The sequence below is a fragment of the Mastomys coucha genome, unplaced genomic scaffold, assembly GCF_008632895.1.
Source record: "Mastomys coucha isolate ucsf_1 unplaced genomic scaffold, UCSF_Mcou_1 pScaffold22, whole genome shotgun sequence".
NCBI lineage: Eukaryota > Metazoa > Chordata > Mammalia > Rodentia > Muridae > Mastomys > Mastomys coucha.
This window is the reverse complement of record NW_022196905.1, coordinates 219,194,149-219,199,604: the sequence shown is the minus strand read 5'-3', so window position 1 is coordinate 219,199,604 and position 5,456 is coordinate 219,194,149.

The window sequence follows — 5,456 nt, the reverse complement described above, 5'->3', positions numbered from 1 at the left end:
GGCGGGATGCAGCCATGATTGTGCAGGCATTTACAGCCATTGAGGCAGGACAGTCTCCCCAGGCATGGTTGACAGTCATGCAAAAATGATCATCACGTTCAGGCTGCAAGGCAAAGCACTGCACTCTGGGTCAGCTTCTAGCGGCCTCGAGAAGAGCACGTCTGATTGCATGTGGGTTGATACCCCAGGCCTCACCTCTGAGAAAAAGGTATCAGACGGGTCTGGTACTCTTTGGGTGAATGACACCTAAGTGAGGATCAGTACAATGTCCCTGTTTCCAGCATCAGAGATCAGACCTCTACTCTTGCCTGTTTTGTTTAAAAACTAAAAGGGGGAACTGTGGAAAACCGCTTGAGCCGCACCCCGAGACGGCGCTGGCTTCCACCATCCAGAGAGCGAGTGGTCTCATAAACAAAGTCCTTATTTGGCTAAGCTTGCTGCCCTTGGTTGCTTCCGCATTTGGTGACCTATCCGCTTTTGCCACGTGGCCCATTGGGATTGGCTAAGCTTGGGAGTGCTTAACAGCCAAGGGCGTTGCCCTTGGTGCTAAAAGACTGTTGAAGGTTCCTGAATAAACTGCATAAAGAAGAGCTCGTGGGTCGTGTCTTTCTTGCTGGTCAAGGCAGACACGATATAAACCTACACCTGATTTTTGATAAAGAAGCCAGAAATACACATTGGGAAAAATATAGCATCTTCAACAAATGGTGCTAGTCAAACTAGATGTCTGCATGTAGAAGACAAATAGAGCCATACTTATTACCCTGTGCAAAATCCAACTCCAGATGGACCAAACACCTTGACACAGGGCCAGGTACACTGTATAGGAGAGAAAAAAAAAACAGTGGAGAGTAGTCTTGAACTCACTGGCACAGGAAAAGACTTTCTGAACTGTTAATGCAGGCACTAAGATCAAAATTAATAAGTGGGACCTCATGAAGCTGAAAAGATTCTTTACAGTGAAGGACAGAGTCATTTAGAGTAAGTGGTAGTCTATAGAATAGGAAAAGGTTGTTATTACCTATACATCTGATAGATGTACCCAACATATATATATACACACAGAACTCAAAAACCTGGACATCATGAAAAAAAATTACCCAAATAAAAAGTGGGGAACGAGGCCGGGCGATGGTGGCTCACGCCTTTAATCCCAGCACCTGGGAGGCAGAGGCAGGCGGATTTCTGAGTTCGAGGCCAGCCTGGTCTACAGAGTGAGTTCCAGGACAGCCAGGGCTACACAGAGAAACCCCGTCTCAAAAAAACCAAAAAAAAAAAAAAAAAAAAAAAAAAAAAAGAAAAAGAAAAAAAGTGGGGAACAGATCAAAACAGAGAGTTCTCAAAAGAGGAATAGCAAATGACTGAGAAACACTTAAAGAAAAGTCCAACATCCTTAGCCATCGGGGAAATGCAAACCAAAACTACTCTGAAATTCCATCTCACACCAGTCAGAGTGACAAGATCAATAAAACAAAAGACACCTCATGCTGGTAAGGTTGTGGAGTGAAGGGAACACGCCTGCCTCCACTGCTGGTGGGAGTACAAACTTGTGCAGCCACCGTGGAAATCAGCGTGGTGGCTCCTCAGGAAGCTAGGGATAGATTTACCTTAGTTAGATCCAGGTACACTGCTCTTGGGTACATACCCAAAGGACACTTCGTTCTACTACAGATACATGCTGGAGCATGGTCATCCATATTCTAATCATGATAACCAGCAACTGGAATCACTTAGAGGCAAATCAGTGGATGGATGGATGGATGGATGGATGGATGGATGGATGGATGAAGAAAGCAGTATAGGGGCTGGAGAGTTGGCTCAGCGGTTAAGAGCACTGACTGCTCTTCCAGAGGTCCTGAGTTCAAATCCCAGGAACCACATGGTAGCTCACAACCATCTGTAATGAGATCAGATGCCCTCTTCTGGTGTGTCTGAAGTGTACTTACATATAATAAATCTTTAAAAAAAAACATAGCATAATGGAATACTGCTCAGCAGTTAAAGAGTGAAATAATGAAATTTGCAGGCAAATAGATGGAGCTAGAAAAAAATGAATTATTTTCTCCCCTCTTCCCACCCACCCACCATCCATTCAATCCTCATATTCCAGTTCACCCACACTCACCCTATCCATTCCTGGCTTAGTTAGGTTTCACTGCTGTGAAGAGACATCATGACCAAGGCAACTTTTATAAGAGAAAACATTGGTGCTGGCTTACATTCCCTGAATGAGAGAACTCAGAACAAGAAAGATAAACATGGTTCGTATTCACTTATATGTGGACATTAGATGTTAAACCATTGATAAGGAAGCTGCAATGTGTATAACCACAGAGGTTTGGTGTGTGTGTGTGTGTGTGTGTGTGTGTGTGTGTGTGTGTGTGTGTATGTGTGCGTATAAGGGACTAAGGGACTAGGGATGGATCTCCTTAGGGAGGCGTGGTGGTTTGAATAAGTTTGGCCCCCATAGACTCATGTGTTTGAATGCTTGGCCCACGGGCAATGGCACTATTAAGAGGTATGGCCTTGTATATAGATAGTATACATATGTGTAGTCCAATTGCCATGGAACAGGGAGGACAGAGTCCCAGCTGAACATCTTTCATCATCAAATAAAGATTCCAGTAGTGGGAGTTGGTTACATTTAATTGAGTCGTTGGCCAAAGGAGTCCATAGGAACTCCCAAACAAACCAGTGTATTGCCAAGGGCATTGTTTGCTTTCTAGAAACTAATGCCCTACTGCTGAAGGCAATAGCTACCTAACTCTCTGAATACAGAGAAGTCAATCCAGTACCTATCTAGTGCCTGCACCCCTACTGACTATTGCTCATAGAACTCTGCATGCTACCAGAGGAGAAAGGTACACACCAACCCATCTATAAACCAACCCTTTGATCTACAATGTTTTTCCTGCATGATATGCTGGTGCAATAGTGGCCTTAAGCTTGTGTGAGCAAGCAACCAAGATGTAATTTAGGTCCATTCTACCAGACACTCCTTAGGCAGCCTGAGACTAGACTGTCCATGGACCTACAGGAAACCCAACTATTACTGTTCTGCTAAAGGAGCATAGCAATAAAATGAAAGCATTCTGCTGTACCCAGCAGTCAGTGTCTGGCTCAACCATTTTCAGAGAAGCTTCCTCCTACAGCAGATAGAAACAAATACAGAGACCTAAAACTGGACAATGTGCAGAGAGAGAGACAGACCGTGGAATACTCAGCTCTAAATGGGATATCTCTAAAACTGGACAATGTGCAGAGAGAGAGAGAGAGAGAGAGAGAGAGAGAGAGAGAGAGAGAGAGAGAGAGAGAGAGAGAGAGAGAGAGAGAGAGACCTTGGAATACTCAGCTCTAAATGGGATATCTCTGCCAAATTCCACCCCTCAGGGATCAAGGAATTTTGAAGAGGACATGGAAAGTGTTAAAGAACCAGAGGGATGGAGGTCACCAAGATGACAAGGCTTTCTAAACCAGTGGTCCTCAACCAGTGGGTGGTGACCCCTTTGTGTGTGTGTGTGTGTGTGTGTGTGTGTGTGTGTGTGTAAGGGTGTTGAATGACTCTTTCACAGGGGTAGCTAGAACCTTGAAAAACACAAATATTTACAATTTGATTCATTTTCCCTTTCCCTGGACCCCAAGAGCTGAGGACTGAAGACTCTGGCACACACTCCATCACTGAGCTAAATCCCCAACCTCTACATTATCATTCATAACTAGTAAAATTATACTTGTGAAGTAGCATTGAGAACAGTTTTGTGGTTGGGGATAACCACAGCAAGAGGAATTAAAGGGTCAGCATTAGGGTGGTGGAGAACCTTTGTGTCACAGACTGGCAGCATGCACGACACAGATACTCACCTGCATCTGATGGGGTCTTCGAGCTGAGAGAAGTGGACAGCCCCACCAATCCCTAAGCAGCAGCTAGTTCTGATGACTACTTACAAATGAAAAATTAGTTTCTTCAAGTGAGTGTCACTTGGGGAAACCACTCGAGAGTAGGCCCACTGCCCGGGTCTGGGTGGCTAACACAGAAGGAACTTAATGGCATCTATAAAACGTTTTTTCCTCATAATGTTGTGTTAGGGCCTTTTTTTTGTCCTTATTTGTATGTTTTTATGACAGTCAGTCCTGTGTGTGAATACGTGTGTCTCTGCATCTATATGTGTTTCCTGTGCTTTTTTTTGGCTTTCTTTTCCTTAGTTTGTTTTGTCCTATTCTGATGTTAGTTTTTGTTTCTTATTCTGTAGATGCCTGCTTGTTTTCTAGTGGGAGACAGAGAGGGTGCAGACCTAGATGGGAGAGGAGAGAAGAACTAAGAGAGTAGAGGGAGAGAAACCAGCAATTAGAAGATATTTATGAAAAAAATCTGACTTCAATAAAAGAAAAATTTTGCTTGCCTTTTATTACTATTATTTGTTTGTTTGTTTGTTTGTTTGTTTTTTCGAGACAGGGTTTCTCCGTGTAGCCCTGGCTGTCCTAGAACTCACTCTGTAGACCAGGTTGGCCTCGAACTCAGAAATCCACCTGCCTCTGCCTCCCAAGTGCTGGGATTAAAGGTGTGCACTACCATCACCCAGATACTATTATTTATTTTTGAGGCATGGTCTTATGCAGCCTAGGCTGCTCTTGAACTTGCTATGTAGGTAAGAATAACCTTGAATTTCTGATCCTCTCACTTATACCTCCAAAGTATTGACAGTGTAGGTGTGTGCCATCATGCCCTGTTATATGTAGCCCTTGGAACTGAATACAGGGCCAGGGAAACACTTTACCATGCCAAGACGATCCTTGGTCCCTTTATTCATTTTTGTATTGCTGGGTTATCTCACCAAGAGTTCTCTGCAAGCCAGGCAAGTTCTGGACCACTGAACTATATCTTCACCAGACCTTAAATATTACATACACATACATCACACTCACGTGGTAATTATAAGAGATGTTGGTGAACAGGTTAATCATCTTCAACTTATCATTTTACAATATATCTGTATTTCTGAACATCACACTGTTTACCTTGAGTAAACACATTTTCACTCTTGGTGTGCTAGGGGTTGAAGAGGCTAGGCAAGAATGTTCTACCCCTGAGTCAAACCCCTAGTCCATATAAGCTTTATCTGTCAATTATGCCTCTATAAAAGTAGAGAAAAAGTAGATTTTCACTACTACAACACATTTGTTAAAAAAAGAAATTCAGGTTTGTGAGACGGCTTAGTGGAGAAAGTGGCTGCCAAAGCGATGGACCACAGTTCAATCCCAGAACCCACATGACAGGAGAGAATCAATTCCCCAAATTTAACCTCTGACCTGTACACATGCAGTGATGTGTGCATATCTTCCTACCACAAATGTTAAAAAAATGAAATGCTGATAAGAATTAGAATATAGTCACAATCAATTTTTAATAATTCCATATATATACTTGTTTGAACACTTTTTTTTTTTTTTTGGTAGCC